The sequence below is a fragment of the Monodon monoceros genome, unplaced genomic scaffold (genome assembly GCF_005190385.1).
Source record: "Monodon monoceros isolate NGI ecotype Baffin Bay Population unplaced genomic scaffold, NGI_Narwhal_1 Super_Scaffold_7, whole genome shotgun sequence".
In the NCBI taxonomy this organism is placed as follows: domain Eukaryota; kingdom Metazoa; phylum Chordata; class Mammalia; order Artiodactyla; family Monodontidae; genus Monodon; species Monodon monoceros.
In genome coordinates this window covers 65,024,798-65,042,738 of record NW_021703784.1, presented here as the reverse complement: position 1 = coordinate 65,042,738, position 17,941 = coordinate 65,024,798, and positions in this window count along the sequence as shown.

Sequence of the window (17,941 nt, the reverse complement as noted above, 5' to 3'; positions counted from 1 at the left end):
GGGCCTATGAGACAGACCCAGCCGCGAAGACAGGCAGCTCAAAAGAAACTGAAGCTTAAAAAAAAATACTTCGGGTTCAACAGAGGTGATAGGGCAGAGGTAAAATGTGGGAGGGAGGCAGGGTTGCTTTCTTTCACTTCTTCCCCTTTTGTTTTTTAAATAGCATTTATCACTCTCTGCTTTTATCTTGTTCGTGTATATGTTTTTATTATTATCTGTCTTCTCTCCTACCTTGGAAACTCCATGAGAGCCTAGCTATTTTCAGTCTTGTTCATCATTGCATCTCCAGGCCCTTGATCAGAAGTAGGCTTTCAGTAAATATTTGTGGAATGATTGAATAAATGAAGATGCCCCCAGAGGTGGGCTCTCAGGAAGGCGGGCCTGGGCACAGGTTTCCAGCACCAGTCTGACCACATGGCTGGGATGCATTCATTTCACTTTGCCATCCCAGTTAGAGACTTGGAGAAATAAGCATCCCATAGAGGTGGAGCCATCTGGGGGGGGGGGGGGGGGGGGGGGGGGGGGGGGGGGGGGGGGCAGGTGGGAAGGGATTAACAGCTGTTCATATCTTCCCCTGAGCTCAGTCTGGGTGCTTTCCCAAGGCCAGGGAGCTAAGATCCCCAGCACTGAAAAGGTGGGCATTAAGGGCAAAAGGGCATATGGGAGTAGGATGGCCTTGATGAATCCATGCAGCCATGGGTTTAGGACCAGTGAGGAAAGCTCCAGAAGCCAGAAGGGGGAAGTAGAGAGTGTCTCACATAAGCTGTACCTCTGTACTTACAAGGTTTCCAGATAGCTGGGCTTGTGCCTTGGAAAGAAAATAAAATTTGTGTCTCCTTCTCCAAGAGATTCTGAAACACACAAGGAAACAATCTCACAGGATACAGCAGTAATAAACAAACAACAAAGCAACAACCCCAGGCCCCAGGCTCTGCAGTCCTGGAACTTGGGTCAGATCTAGCTGCCTTATTCATTCATTTATAAATTCATTTAACTAATGTTTATTGAGCACAAATTTGTGCTAGAAATTGTGCCACTGTGTCCTCAAGAGCTTCTGACTTGTGGGCTCCGAAAGCTTTTGTGATCTAATGGGTAAAACAATGTTTTGTAAGGAAATACCATTCTGATAGTTGAATATCATGTTCAAATTAACTTTGTGGAATACAAGCCATTTTTCAATTGGGATTTGTCTGCATTGCCTTACACTGTTAATGAATTGCTTCCCAGGCTGATGGGATGCTCCTTGGATCTAACCATTGCAGTCTAAATATTGCTAACCTGTGTTTTGTTTTGTTTTGTTTTTTGCGGTACGCGGGCCTCTCACTGTTGTGGCCTCTCCCGTTGCGGCGCACAGGCTCCGGACGCGCAGGCTCAGCGTCCACGGCTCACGGGCCCAGCCGCTCCGCGGCATGTGGGATCCTCCCTGATCGGGGCACAAACCCGCGTCCCCTGCATCGGCAGGCGGACTCTCAACCACTGCGCCACCAGGGAAGCCCTAACCTGTGGTTTAAGTCTGCTGCTTTCGTTGTTGCTTCGTTGTTTGCTTATTTCTACTGTTTCCTATGAGATTGTTTCCTTGTATGCTTCACAATCTTCGATTGTGGGCTGATTCTGAGGGTGTTTAACGGTGGGATTTCTGTGTAGTCTGGATTGTGTGTCTACAAAGGGGTTTTTGCATTTGCTTCTGCCAGCCTTGTTACCAGCTCAGGACGTTTTTCATGTCAAATTGTTAAGGACTTCTCCACCACTCAGATAGTATAAGTTTGAACCTGTGAAATTTGAATAACCGCTGTGGGTAAAACCCTTTAGTTATAGTTGGCTTCAGGTTACAATTTCTCTGAAGGGAAATATTTTTTCTTACCCAGAGCCTTTTGCTGGTGGGAAGAATTTTCCAGAATGTGCCTTTAAAAGTTATTTACTCTATGCAGGGGTCTCAGTTTAAGGCCTTGCCCCTGTCCCTGAATGGGCAGTAAAACTCAGACTTGACAGCTCTGCCCTCAAGGACAGCCAAAGCATCAGATACTACTTGAAACTCCTTTTTTCAGCTTCCACTCCATTTTTAGACCCTGAGCATTTCCTTCCTTTTCTTTTCCTTTTGCAAAAGTGTATTGCAGAAATCGGTGTCTATATTTATCCTGTGACTGTTCTTTAATGGCTCATAATTCACAATAGACATGTTTCAAAACCAAATCAATAGATTTTCAAAACGTGCTATTTTAAGTCTCCATGTGGCACAAAAAGAAGGGGAAAAACTATGAACCGTGAACTCTTAGGCAATTTCATGTACATTGTCTTATTTGATTCTCACAACAATCTTGTGATATCGTTATTATCCCCATCTTACACATAAGGAATCTGAGGCTCCAGATTAAGTGGCTTGCTCAAAGTCACATATCTAGTCAATAAGAGGACTGGCATTATACCCATGTCTGTCTGACTCCAATGTCTGTGCTCTTCCACTGTGCCATGCTGAGGGTTCATGGCAGAGCCAGAGAGAAAACATAACCAGCAAAAGGCTCAATACAATATAAAAGTAAAAAAATAAAATGATAAAAACCACATTGCAAGAGGTACTACAAGAAAGCAAGGACGTGTGTAGTTGCTGGTGAATAAGCCAGGGGGCTTTGATTTCAGAGGGACCATAGTGAGCTGGGAGAAGGAGAAACTTGACTTGGGCCTTGATGATACTGTCTCAGTGGAGAAGGGGAGAAGCACATTCCTGACAAAGGGGAGAGCTTAAGAAGAGGCATGAAGGTGAGAAAGCGCATGCCTGCTATGGTCTCTAGGAGTAGACAGGGCATGGTTATATAGAAGTATGGCTGGGAGATAAGATGGGAGAAGTTTGAGGCCAAGTATGGAGGATCTTGACTGCCAATGGATTTGAACTATGTTGAGTAGGTAATAAAGCCTCTTAGCTGGGAAAGGTGTAGTCAAGGTAGTGGTTTAGGAATATGTAAATGGAAGTCATGTACAAGACTGACTGGGAAAGAATGGAGGAAAGGAGAGAAACTTGTGAGCCTGGATTAAGGGGGCAGCAGTGAAAAGGAAATGGAAAGGATGGATAAATAGACATTTCTCCTACTCAGGAGGCCTGGTACTTAGTATGTGTTCAGTGAACAGTAATTTTATTATTAGTTCAATGACTTCATTTTACAGATAAGGCCTCTGAGGCCTAGAAAGTCGTTTGCTCAAGTTTGCACAGTTGATGGCAGAGCTAATAGTCTCTTGGACTCATATTCCTTAACTCTTTCCACATAACCAGAGAAATCACCTACAACGCCCAGGTAACGTGGTCGCAGGTGCGTTCAAGCCTCTGTAGATTGGCTGAGTTGATGAGAAACCTGGATACTAGGAAGTAATAACAGATAACAGCTCTGAAATCTCTCTGTAGCCTCAACATAGGCCTTCTTGTCTAATTTTTCAGGATGCTCAGCAAAGGCAATCCCCACACAATGCTCCATATTTCTCTCATAGCTTTATCATGTCTTACCAGAATTTTAACTTTTGGGGTAGCAATCCTTGTTATTCTTTTCATACTCCAGTCAAGGAACAAAGCTATGGTGCATACCTGTTTCATTCATTATTAGTTGTTATATAATTATAAGTCTAGATGGCTGGTTCTATTAGTTAATACTTCAAGTGATAATAAAGATACAGATCCAAAATATCTTTCTGGGCAATATTAATATAAAATTTTATAACTTTGGGCCACACCCTCTCTCATACTTTCAATAGATGAATAGCCTGTCCTTGTCAGGATGAATGGAGAACATTTACCTTTGTCAGCATTTATTGGTGCAGTATTATAGGCTGCCATTTCTTTAATAAGACAGTAACTCTTTAGCAGAGTTTATAGGCTGTCTTTCATCAAAAGACCTCAAAGTAACATTGTTAACACTGTGTCATTATTAATCATCCAACTTGCCCAAGGAGGCAAGCGGTGGTTGTTTCAGAGGAGAAACTGAGGTTTTTAGAAGGTTATATGACCTCTTAAGGTCATGAACAAGGTCAGAAAAAGAGCTGGGCACACTGCCTACATTCCTACCTCTCAGGCCAAAACCCAGCCTTCTCCCACAACACTCTCTAAACATTTCCTTTTGACAGAAAATGCAATTGGCTACCTTGATCTATTAAGCAGAAATGAACTCTGAACCCTCCTTCAATGACTTGAGGAAATCAAAGCTGACTTCTGAAGTGACTTCAAGTCATAAAATGCTTGATTCACTATATTAAATAGTAACATTGAAATAAGTAAATAGCTTTGTAGTCAGAATGATAGCTTGGATTTAAATGGTGCCTGTTCACACTGCACTGTTTGAAAAGCACTGCAGTTCACAGGCTTCTAAAGGCTGTCAGTCATTTTGGCTGCCCGCGTCTTTTTGACTTCAAGTATCCCTTTCTTTCTCAAAAGTCTTTTTTTGTTTTGTTTTAAATTTATTTATTTGTTTTTGGCTGCATTGGGTCTTTGTTGCTGTGTGCAGGCTTTCTCTAGTTGCGGCGAGCAGGGGCTACTCTTCGTTGCAGTGCACGGGATTCTCATTGCGGTGGCTTCTCTTGTTGCGGAGCACGGGCTCTAGGCACATGGCCTTCAGTAGTTGTGGCTTGTGGGCTCTAGAGCACAGGCTCAGTAGTTGTGGCTCGCGAGCTCTAGAGCGTAGGCTCGGTATTTGTGGTGCACAGGCTTAGTTGCTCCTTGGGATGTGGGATCTTCCTGGACCAGGGCTTGAACCCGTGCCCCCTGCATTGGCAGGCGGAGTCTTAACCACTGTGCCACGAGGGAAGCCCTGTCTCACAAGTCTTTTCTCCACCTCCCCCCTTACTTTACACACATCCCTTTCCTTTTATCGAATCATTTCCTCCTGTGCATCAGGCAATCTGAAGATATAAGAATCTCCTTGCTTTAGCTAGATATGAGGAAAGACTTCCAGGCTCTCTGGAATAGCCTGTGGATTCCCACTCTATGGGACTCTCCAAGAGGCTCTTATGGGGATGATTTAGCTCTAATCTTGCTTGAGGTAAAGGATCAAACTTACAAAGACTGATTAAAATTCATCAAACACTCAAATGGTCCTCTAAACATCCCAAGCCCCCTTTTGTTGAGATTGGGGTTTTGTAACTAGTCTGGCCAATGGAAGGAAAGGCAGTTGAGAACAGAATTCTTCCTCCACCTCCCAAACTGCTGAGTGACTTTGGAGGCCACGCCTTCCAGATGGTACAGCTACAAGATGGAGGGTGGTTGCCCACCCAACTTCAGACTTTACAGTAAGCAAGCAACAAGCTTTTGTCAGGTTAAACCACTGAGATTTCAATCAGCTGTTGTCAATTATCCTGACCAGCGCCAGGAGTAGAATATCACCAAAACAAAGAAATTTAAGATGTGTGGCATTAGCGCAGCAGTCAAGCTGGAGGGATGGCAATCCGTGATATGCAGTGGCAAAAAGTTGAATAAAGGTGGGCGGGAGATAATTTGGAAAGCAGACTGTGAGCTGACGAATTTGTAAGTCTAAGGCAGGGGTCAACAAACTTTTCTGTAAAGAGCTAGATAATAATCTTCAGCTTTACAGACCATACGGTTTCTTTTGCAACTACTCAAGTCTATCATCACTGTAGCATGAAAACAGCCAGAGACAATATGTAAAGGAATGAAGTATGGTTATGCTCCAATAAAACTTGCCATTGACTGCATTTGACAAGACACTTCAATAAAGAGATGAGTTCCAGAACTATTTGCTGGTTTGCAGTCAGGAATTAAAGAGAGAAGTTAGAAATTTGGGTTCCCAATCTTCCATAAACTAAATGTGGGCTGAGAATGCTGTGCAGCCCCCAAAGCCCATTCAGATGTGGAGGAGGGGGATAAATGCATGAGGAGTGACCTCCTAGAGAACAGAGCAGGGATTGGGGTGAGGGGTTAACCTCATTAAAAATGTGAACAAAGTGAAGGACAAGGTAGGTAGATAGATGGGAGAACAGAATTATAAGCAAGTGCAAAGGTCCTGAGGCAGGAGTGTGCCTTGTACTTTCAAGAAACCACAAGGATGCCAGCATGGCTGGAGCAGAGGGACCAAGGAGTAGAGGGATAGTAAGAGATGACATCAGAGTGGGAGGGCAGATGGGTATGGGGGTCCTGTCACACAGGGCCCTGTAGGTAATTTTGAAGATGCTGGCTCTTATTCTGCATGAGCTGGGAAGGCATAGAGGGTGTTCAGAGTGTGAACAGGGGTACACTCTGATTAATGTTTTTAAAAGGATCATTCTGGTTGCTGGGTTGAGAAACAAACAAACAGGGGGAAGGATGGAAGCAAGAAACCAGTGAGGAGTCTATTGCAGTAATCCAAGCAAGAGATCATTCATTCATTCATTCATTTACTGAACAAGTATTTCTTGGCCACCTCTTGAGAAGACGTTACCAGGGGTAATGCTCCACAAAGTTATTGTGAGAAATTTCCTTTAAACAACAATGCTGTATCCATGCTATGAGAGAAAAGATTAAATGTGGTAATATGTTGTGAGTTCTTCAAGAACTAAAGGTTTGAAAAATCATGAGAAATTTTTTCATTTTTAACCTTTGAGGAAATTTTTAATGAAAAACTTTTGAATTTGGGGAATGAAAAATAAGATCAGATGACAGCTTCCTTATGTTGTTATATTATATAGTAAGAAATTTGTAATGTAAATCTCCTGTACCAGCAAGCTTGAGCTGTAAACAAATGCAACGTATGAATCTAGATTGAACCCTGAATTGGAAAAAAGAAATTTGTAAAAGACATTATTGAAACAACTGGCAATATTGGAATATGGACTGTAGATTAGACAATAGTATTGTAGTCATGTCAAATTTCCTGAATTTTATAACTATATTGTGTTTATATGAGATAATAATAGCCGTGGTCTTGGGAAATAACACTGAAGTATTAAAGATAAAGGCATACAATGCATAGAGAAGGGGCATGATATATGCAACTAACCCTGAAATGGTTCAGAAAAAAATATGTACAATGCACATCATATATGTGTGTATGAACATATACAGAGATTGTATATGTATATGTGTGCATGGGTATATATAGAAATGTATATGTGTGTGTATATATATGTGTGTGTGAACAGATATGGTAAATATTAACAATTAGTGCTTCTGGATAAAAAGTATACAAGGGTTATATGTATCATTCTTGAAATTTCTGTTAAGTTTGAAATTATTTCCAAAAATTTTTATAAAAACATTTGACTTCCAAAGTCAAGTTTACTAGAAAAAAAATTAAGCTAGTTAAGCTTTCAAAGGAAGAAGTGGAACTATTTCTACCATCAAAGGGCATCACAACTTTCATAGAAAAGGGAGGAGGATTCCAAGTCCTCTCTGCTTGAACGCTGACCTCCTTTTCCAAACAGAAGCTGGTCAGCCTTCTTCTCTCTCCCCGCTGGGCCCCAGAGTCTCAGAACCATCTCAGCCATTTGACATCACTAGTTCTCAAACTTGGCTGCTTATTAGAACTGCCTGAAAAGCTTGAAAAATGACTGGTGTTTGGGTCCTACCTACAGAGACTCTGATGCAATGGGTATTGCGTGTGTGTGTGTGTGTGTCTATGCGTGTGGGTGTGTGTGTGTTTGTGTGTGTGTGTGTGTGTGTTGGGGACAGGGGTGCCTGAGCAACAGGATATTTTTTAGAAACCCACGTGATTCTCCTGTGCAGCCAATATGGAGAATCCACTGAACCACACCGTGTTGCCTCTTGCTCTGAGCTGAGCTCAGAGCCTGGTGGGGTCTCAGGTATACGATGAGCTCTCTGGCCTCGTTCTTTGGCTGCAGAGAGCACCTCTCCTCCATGAATGGCTTTGCAGTCCTCATCTGGGATGCGGGACTGCAGGTTGCTTGGAAGTGTCCATCTTGGAGGGCCTCGGGCATCACCAAAGACACCTGTTGGTTCCAGGGTTTCCACAGCCAAGCTCAGCACTAGGAGAGGGCGCGGGGGTCATTGGGCATCACTGCAGGAAGGCGGCATTCTGCATGAGCGATCAAGAGGGAGAGCCCCGGGAGGGGGCGGGGTTCAGAAGCTTTTCTTTCAGTTGATACCCCTGTTCTACCCTGAAAGCCTCGGGCCTGTCTCTCCAACAGCCCAGAAAATCCAGGGGCAGTATGTAACACTTGTCTGCCTTTGAGACTGGCGATCACAGGATAAGTCCTCGAACGGAGCACAGAATGGTCAGCATTCTGACCATATCTTTCCTACCACAGGGATATCCTCTTTGTCCCCTCTCCCCTTTAAGACACCCACCTTCTACATTCTTCTAAAGAAAGTCATTTTCACAAGCCTTGGAATGCCAGTTCCGAACAGCCTCTGGCATCACGGAAGGCACCGCACAGGTACTTTTCATCTCTAATCTCCCCTGCTCACCTATTAAAAGATACATTTTCAAAGCAATGGGAGCAAGTTACTCATTCAAATGCTGTTAACAAATAACAGGATTTAAGGGTGTAACAGGTAGTTACTCAGCTTTGAAAATTTGCCCCGAAGAGTTAAAATTTCTGCTTCATTGGAAAGGGTGGGGGCCGGGAATGTCCTTGTGGGAGGAATTTTCAGCCCCTAGAATTTTCTGTCTGATCTCTCTCCCTTGCATCTGAGCTGGAACGCGAGATCCAGCGTGAGATTGCAGGAGAGGGAGGGCTGGGGACAATCCCGGGACCTGCAGGTGTTCAGCGGCTACACCAGCCAGGGCTACTCCCCGACCCCAAGCCAGCAGACACCAGCTGGGACTTGCCGCAGCCCATGTCAGGGGAGTTGGCTTGTAAATTACTCCCTGGATCATCCTTCCAGGTTGGATGGGATCACAGGGGGCGGAGTATGGAGGTGCTGCAGCCCGGGCTTCAGGTGGAGGGCTTCCTGGGCCAAGTCCATCAAGTAGAGGCTGACAGTGCAGTGATGACATGCCCCCCACCCCCCAGCCAACTCAGCGGAGCCTCATCGTCACCACAGCCTCCAGAGCAGCCCAGAACCAAAAGCTGGGGTACTGCACCCCCTCCCACCTCTACTGTAATGATTGCTTTTTCTTTTAAAGATTTCTTGAAGTCCTGCACCATGAGAACGTGACACTGAGTGCTTCTCTATGAGACATCCTATGCAGTGGGGACAATACCTCCAGGGAGGCTGCAGAGTTCTGGTCTCTAGAGTAAGTGCTCAATCAATGGCAATTCTCTTCTGGGGTTTAAGAAAATCTTCAGGCTCCCAGGGCGGTATTAAGACGTAAGCTGTGAGGCCTAAAGGGGGGTCAGTAATAAGGCAGCAAGAACGGTAAGGAGGTCAAGACTCCACATTAAAGGACTTCATCTGATCAACCAAGAATTCTCAGGTTCGGCTGTTCTGCGGACAGGTTCAAGTTTAAAAGAGTACTTGTGGTATAGGAATTCAGAAAATTTGCATTAAAAGAAGAAACGGTTAAATTAGAGGTGGGAGAGGGGTACAATGACCAAGGCAAGAGAGAAGAAAGGACTCTGAGTTCCCACTTGAGGCAGCTCCTGAGCCTGTAGGCACAGAGCTGAGGGGGCAAAGGGGGGGTACGAACACCAATTAAATCCCTTCGGAGCTTCGAAGAGGGTGGGGGGGGGGGAAGGCGGAAGGAGAAAGAGCAGGAAGAGAAGAGTCAAGGGTCAAGTTCTCAAATTCTGGTGAAAATAGCAGTCTCTCTGCAGGGGAAATTCAGTCCGCCTTAAAGTTCCCCTTCCCATCCTGGATTTGACCTCATCAGACACCCCATTCTGCCCCAGGCCACCCACCGACAGACAGGGACTCACAGATTATACCTTGAGAGTAGATGCATTCAGGACCCAGCCCAGTACTTTACACATCTCACCTCTGAATCTAGAAATCCATGCCTTAGCTCCCTGTGATCTTACAGCTCGCCTTCCTCTGCATAAATCCCCTTTCAAAGTTCTTATCTTGGATCCAGTTGACCCTGATCTACATTTTTGTGATAATATTTTAATTACCTTTGCATTTATCTATTGATTTTCATATCCAGTCAAAAAGGATTGGAGGCAGCTTCTAAAGTTTTAATGTGGTAACTACTTTGATAAGTCTGGCTTTCCAGACCCCCTTCACAAACAGCTATAGGCACAGCTACAAAATAGAGGTGAGCCTTCTAGTTTAATTGCAGAACAACATACAAAGCACCTTTGAAATCTTGCTCCAAGTTTTAAAATATGTGCATCTACTTAGTATCCCAAGAAGTTTCAGACAGTATTGGGCATCCTGGTCACAGAGACCTGGTGCTGTCGGTGACCTCAATCTGCTGCCTGTCACAGCGGTCAAAATCCTGGGTTTCCTCAAAAGTATGCCCACCTCCCCTGAACCTCAGCATGAGGCTGATTCTTGTGCAGGAGTTTGGATTCAGGGTTTGGGACACCCAGGAGTAGGACCTCCTGCATTTTCTTTCTTTTGTTAGGTGCAGAGGAAAAAGAGGGGCAAAATTGTGCTGGAGAGAGGTATTTTGCTCAAACCAAGGGGCATTGGAGGAGGAGGGGTTTCCTTCTCTTCCAGAAGCCCCTGCAGTGCCCCAATCTCACCAGCTCAGACCTTTTCCCAGCCACACTCGCGTTCCATCCGGAAGAGAGTCAATCAATCCGATCTGGACCTGTAATCCTTTGCTAAAAGGCCTCTTGGCCATGGCCCAGCTCAGCAGGGGAGGGTCCAGCATTGTCCTTGGAAGGTTCGCTGTGTAGGGTCCCACCCTTGGGGGCTCCCACGCTGGGACCTAGCAGAAGCCCCTTCCCACATTCACAGAGTTAACTGTTGAGGGTTACAACAGGTCTCGCCTCTCAGGTGTTACCTCTGGGAACCCCAAGAGAGTCCCTGGACAGCTTCACCCTGGGGTAAATAAATAGCAGGGCCTTCTCTTTCTGCCAGTGACTCAGGGCCAGATCTGCTCTCTCCCCACCCAAAGGGCCAAAGAGAAGACAATGGGGACCAAAAGGGGGCCATTTTTCCTCATTTTGTTGTTGTTTATACATTTAAAATATATACCTTTCTTCTGAAAGCATCTGAGAGGGCGTAGAGAAAGCATGACACGGGAGAAGGTAGTCAAACACAAAATGCAGCAGCCTCTTTGGCTGGAGCAGAATATTTGCTTTCAAATACCAGCCTGAGCTTGGAGGAGGGGAATAACATAAGAGCTCCCATTTGTGAGTCTGGTCAACACTTGGCATCCATCATCTTACTCGTTTTTCACAACACTGTAGTAGTAAATGTAGTCACCACTATTGGACAGATAAAGAAACAAAGGCTCAGAGAAATGGAGTAAATTTCCCAAAGACCCATCGCCAGTCAGTGATAAATCAGAGCTGGAATCCTGATTCTAGAGCCCTCCGCCTAAGCCACCGCAGGGTACTCTTCTCCTGTACTGTTACCAGCCTTGATCATTCAGTCCTGCATCCTCCAGCTACTAAGGCTAAGCTAAGTTGCACACTGGCTAATGAATCTCACTCCTCAGAAGGGCAAAGGAGCACAGTGATGGCTTTCTCTTTTGTTTTGTTGTTTCATTGTGAATGCCCATCAATGAGGCACTCACTGCCTCTCACATCTGATGTTTAGGATTGTTGCCTGCTCCTGGTGTGCATTTGTGTTTGCTGGACCACAACTTGGCCATTGACTATGAAAAATTTCAGCTCTGTCTTATTTTGACACCTGTGTGCTTTGGGGTCTGCCTTATGTGGTTGCACAAAGTCCTCTAAGTAGCTTTTAAATGTAATCCATTTATATAGAACAGTTAGAAGCTGACTGGGAATGTGAACGAATGTCCACTAAAGTCAGTTTTCACTGGGCTGAATCAATGTTGAGTTTCTCCTTAGAACGACAGCGCTCCAGAAGAGAGCAGAGTAAGCTGCTGGATTATTGCTTTAAAAAGAAAAAAAAGAAAAAAGAAATTTTAAAAGTTCTTTCTTTGCTTGATGAGAGATGCAATCCAGGTCACAGACCTTGGGTGGTTGTGAGTTTTCCTGTTTGCACGCCTTCTCTGTGACTGGGAGAGGGCTGGGGTATAGCCCGAGGGAACTTGTTTCCACCTGACGAAGCAAAGGCAAGAAAAAAATGGCATTCTCTTTTTTAAAATTTTGTAGAGGCGGAATAAACCTGTGTAAAGAGCATGACTTTTTTTTTTTTTTCGGTACGTGGGCCTCTCACTGTTGTGGCCTCTCCCGTTGCGGAGCACAGGCTCCGGACGCGCAGGCTCAGCGGCCATGGCTCACAGGCCCAGCCGCTCCGCAGCATGTGGGGTCTTCCCGGAATGGGGTACGAACCCGTGTCCCCTGCATCGGCAGGCGGACTCTCAACCACTGCGCCACCAGGGAAGCCCCAAGAGCATGCCTTTTTGAACCCAGGTAGATCAGAGTTCAAATCCACATTTTCTCACTTCATAGCTGTGTAACCATGGACAAATTACATCAAGTTATATTTTTGAGTCCAGTTTCCCACCAGTAAATGCAGATGAAAATACAGAACTAGCTGGCGTGTTCTAAGGATAAGAAGCAATCCCTGGACGACGCCATGCCGGACCCCGTGGAAGGCTCTTCATAGCAGGTCTGGCCATTAACAGGAGCAGCTGGCATGGGGCACTGCTCATCCGGCCGCTAGGCTTGTAACTTCAAGGTAAAAGGAACTGCTCTAACGCAACTCGGACGGGTTTCACCAGAGTAGCAAATACCAGGCGCCACTGCACCTAAGGTGGGGCTCAAGAGCATAGAGTTTCTGGTTATCAATGATAAAAACAAGCAGACAAACAAGCAGCCCTGTAGCCCGTAAACATTCGGGAAAGTCGGCTTCAAACCCTACCCCTCCTGGGTGAGAAACCCTTAAGTGGCAGTTTGCTGCCCTCTGCTGTCCATCTGGAAAACTCTGGGATGCTTCTGGCAGTGCTGCCAGCCTCCAAATCCCAAGGAGCTTGGATGTCCAGGACTTACCCACCCCCTCCAAAAGGTGTACCCCAAGAGGGAGGGCGGGTAGTAACAGGAAAGGCTACATAATCTGAGGGGTCCAGTGAAATATGCAAGTCACCTTGTTAGAAAATTAAGAATTTCAAGACTGGGACAAGAGTCTTAAACCAGGCAATGGGCACTTTGGAGGATGGGGCCCTGTGCAGCTCCATGTGTGACACACATACAACTGGCACACCTCATTATTACCTGCTCTGACGTTAAACTTCTGGATCCACGTCCTAGTCATCATAGTTCCCAGAGGACCTGAAATTTAGTAGAACATGTCTGGGGAGAGGAGGTGGGGAAAGGGCCTTCCCTAATAAGCCGGACTTGGAGTGGGTGTGGGGTAAGTTTCTTTTGGCTAGAATGTTGTTGTAGCACAAATCTAATCTCCTTCTGCTTACTGCTGGAGTTTGAGGAAGCCAAACAAACAAAAAAAACCCAAAAAAGAAAAACTAAAAACAACAAAGAAACAGATATAGCACACCTGTCCTGGACTTGGGAACCAACTCAGACTCAGGAATTAGACGGATGAAGATTCAAACATCAACCTGATTACAGAACAGGCTATCTTGGATGACAGAGCATACCTATAACTAAAGAGTATGCTCAAATTCACTGTCCAATTCCACCAGGAGATATCCACCCAAATGAGAATGGGAACCAACTGCTGTCCTCCACTAACCAGATAATTTAGTATATGTACTTCCATGGGTGGAGGTAAGGAGTAAGGCAAGATGCCAAGAGTAATTAGAAGAAAATCTCTCTCCAAGAAAACCAGAGCAGTGGGAAGAAAGTGCTCCCCCAACCTGTATGAGTCAGGGACTAACTAGGAAAATAGAAACCACTTCAAGTATTGGGTTGGCCAAAAGGTTTGTTCGGTTTTTTCCATAAGATGGCTCTAGTAGCACTTAGTTGTCTTTAACTTTATTCGAAACAATTTTGTTAGATTGTATGTGACAGCTGTCATATCAGCGTGCATTTAAAAAAAAAAGACATCAAAATTGGTGAATTTTTGTGTAGCCATTTTAATATTGAAGATGGAAGGAAAAAAAGCAACATTTTTAGCTTTTTATTTCAAGAAAGGTAAAAATGCAACTGAAAGGCAAAAAAAGATTTGTGCATTGTGTGGAAAAGGTGCTGTGACTGATCAAATGTATCAAAAGAGGTTTGCGGAGTTTCGTGCTGGAGAGTTCTCGCTAGACGATGCTTCACGGTCAGGTAGACCAGTTGAAGTTGACAGCGATCAAATCGAGACATTAATTGACAACAGTCAACATTATACCACGCAGGAGATAGCCGACATACTCAAAATAACCAAATCAAGCGTTGAAAATCATTGGCACCAGCTTGGTTACGTTCGTTGCTTTGGTGTTTGGGTTCCACATAAGTTAACCAAAAAAACCCTTCTTGACCACAGTTCCGCGTGCGATTCTCTACTTAAACATAATGAAAACGTTCCGCTTTTAAAACAAATTGTGACATGTGATGAAAAGTGGATACTGTACAATAATGTGGAATGGAAGAGATCGCGGGGCAAGCGAAATGAACCACCACCAACCACACCAAAGGCCGGTCTTCAGCCAAGGAAGGTGATGTGTATATGGTGGGACTGGAAGGGAGTCCTCTATTATGAGGTCCTTCCGGAAAACCAAACGATTAATTCCAACAAGTACTGCTCCCAATTAGACCCACTGAAAGCAGCACTCGAGGAAAAGCATCTGGAATTAGTCAACAGAAAACGCATAATCTTCCATCAGGATAACGGAAGACTGCATATTTCTTTGATGAGGTGAAAACTGTTACAGCGCGGCTGGGAAGTTCTGATTCATCTGCTGTATTTACCAGACATTGCACCTTCAGATTTCCATTTATTTCGGTCTTTACAAATTCTCTTAATAGAAAAAATGTCAATTTCCTGGAAGACTGTAAAAGGCACCTGGAACAGTTCTTTGTTCAAAAAAAAAAAAAGTTTTGGGAAGATGGAATTATGAAGTTGCCTGAAAAATGGCAGAAGGTAGTGGAACAAAAGGGTGAATACGTTGTTCAATAAAGTTCTTGGTGAAAATGAAAAATGTGTCTTTTATTTTTACTTAAAAACCGAAGGCACCTTCTGGCCAACCCAATATTTACAACAAAGGGAATTTGATGCGGGAGACTGGTGGTGAGGGTACTGAAAAGCTGAACTCCAAGATGAGCAGGAATAGAAAGTCACTCTAGCTTTTAGGATAAAAGAGCGAAGGGGTAAGGTGATGGTCCTAGATCCCCAGATCAGATCACTAGAAGCTGGAACCCTTGGGGGTCCCTCGAGTGGGAGCTGGAGCCATGAAGGAAATACAGCCTCTGCTGCTGGAGGCGCCCCCTGCAACGGAAAGGGAGGGCCATGAGCCAGCTTCTCCCTTCTACCAGGACCTTGCATTGGCCACGCCCTGCTGCCAGGCACCTGGCAGAGGTGCCTGGAGAAGACAACCAACAAGGTTGCATTTCAGAGGAGGCAAAGGCAAGGAGTGGATCTGACTGGGGCAGAGACGCCCTTGATGGTTACAAACTCAGATGAGTGCCTGTTGCCTACTGGATACAATGTAAATTCTGCCCCATGAAATGAAAGGTCTTTCCCAAGCCAGACCACTCATAAACCGCATTTCCTGCTACTGCCTTGTCCTTGTTCTGTCACTTACTTCCTAATTCTAGGCTCTCAGTCTTGCTTCCTCTTCCTGGAACATCCATTGCCCACCCCATCCCCCATTGCCCACCCCATCCCCTTCTCTCTTCTCATTTCTCCTCAACCTGCATCCTTCTCTTCAACCCAAGCTTCTCCTTTTTCTTCCTCTTCTTTCCTATTTCATTCCTTTCCTTTCCCATCCCTATCATCTCCCTGTCTTTCTTTCCTATTAATGAGCAGATTGAAGTCCAGGTCTTTAGGTATATTAGTTGTTATTGTTTTCTAGTAACTATTCCTTAAAAATCAATTATTAAAACATATTGTAACCACTGACCCCCCACCCTCACCTCCACACCTGGGAAGCCCCAAACCTAGATGTAACTGATTAAAACCAGTCCAAACTTTCTTTACCAAGCCACTGGATGTCATATTGATTTCACAGCAGAGTTGGGAAGCCCTTGCAAGAGCTCAAAACCTGCAAAGAAACAAGCATCTTCATACCTTGCTTGCCCCGAAAATATCACAGCCAGACTTCTGCTTACAGTAGTAACTGAATAAGATTTTACTAGATGGGGACTTCCATGGCGGTCCAGTGGTTAAGACTCCGCACTTCCAAAGCAGGGGGCGCGGGTTCAATCCCTGGTCGGGGAACTAAGATCCCACAGGGCGCGGAGCCTGACCAAAAGAAAAAAAAAATTTTTACTGTATGGACGTGTACAAAATGGAAGCATTGAAAGTACCGGGGAGTAAAAAGAAGCAGGTGGATTTGGGTGGGAAGTCCATGTGTGGAGAGAGAAGTGATAGGAAGTGAGTTCCCTATTTCTGCTGTTTTGTGCCCGAGGGGCCAGGTACAGGGAGTGTTGTGCAAGCCAGTGGTGGTGCTAGTGGAAGAGCAGCCATCTTTTTGGCCCATGAGAAAAGAAGTTCGAGTACAGGGCAACTACAGCTGCCGAAAGGAGGGGACGGATTCCTGGAATGGAAGGGCCAGAGAGGGGGTCCCCAAATTTGATCTGTTCATATCTCTGGCTGGCTCCTGGACCACACAAACACAAAACAGACACAAAGCATCTCAGCTAAAGGCAAGAGTCTGAAAGAGTCTTAACCCACTGATCTGATGTACCATTTCTGTCATGTTTTATATAACCTTGGATCTTTTTCCAATCTCCCTATTCTATTCCATCGGTTAGTTTGTCTAATTGTGCATTATTACCGCACAGACTTATTTACTAGGGCTTTATAATAAATATTGATATCTTGGTAGGATTAGTCCCCTATATCAGCCACAGAAATCACACATATTCCTGAACGGGGAAAATGTAGTATAAAGAATTGTTAACTCGTAGAAAGTGGTTTACTAAAAGGGGTAAAAGAAGACTCAGAGGAGCACAGGAGTAGCAAGTGCAAAAAGGCATCAACTACCTCTAGGCTAAACAAGAGTGTGAAAAAGGGTGAAAAAATGGAATACTACTCAGCCATAAAAAATGAAATAATATCAATTGCAGCACCATGGATGGACCTAGAGATTGTCATACTAAGTGAAGTCAGAAAGAGCAAGACAAACATCATAAGACATCATTTACATGTGGAATCCAAAATACGACACAAATGAACCTATCTATGAAACAGAAACAGACTCACATAGCTGTAAACTATTATATAGAGAATGGATAAACAACGAGGTCCTACCGTATAGCACAGGGAAGTATATTCAATATCCTGTGATAAACCATAATGGAAAAGAATATGAAAGAATGTGTGTATATATATATATATATATATATTTATAAAACTGAATCACTCTGCTATACAGCAGAAATTGACACAACATTGTAAATCGACTATACTTCAATAAAATAAATTAAAAAAAGAAAAAGAGTAGACAATGAAGGAACTAGGGACTTAGGAGAATTCCACGCCCTTCCAACCAAAGGTTGAGAACGTGCAGCCTGCCAGTAGCAAAGAAACGTGACAGGGGCATGGGCCAGAGCTGGTCTGTAGAAATTGTCCACCATGGCCATAGGCCATAGCTGGGATAAAGATAGTCTGTAGAAACTGCCTACTTGGTGGAGAGACAGTTGCCAGAGGCACAGTTGGAGCTGCTCCACAAGGTCTGCTGGTCTCCTGTACAGAGCAATAATAACGGAGGACTGATCCCCAGAAGGGAAACGCCTTCCTGTCGCCATTGCCTTGCAGTGTAACTCCAGTGCTCTCTATTGGTAAAGCGTAACATTGTGTCCAGCTGGCAAAGAAGCAATGTTTACAGGGTCTATAGCTCCACTATCACAAAGCAGGGCAAAGGATGGATTTGGAGCTGAGAGA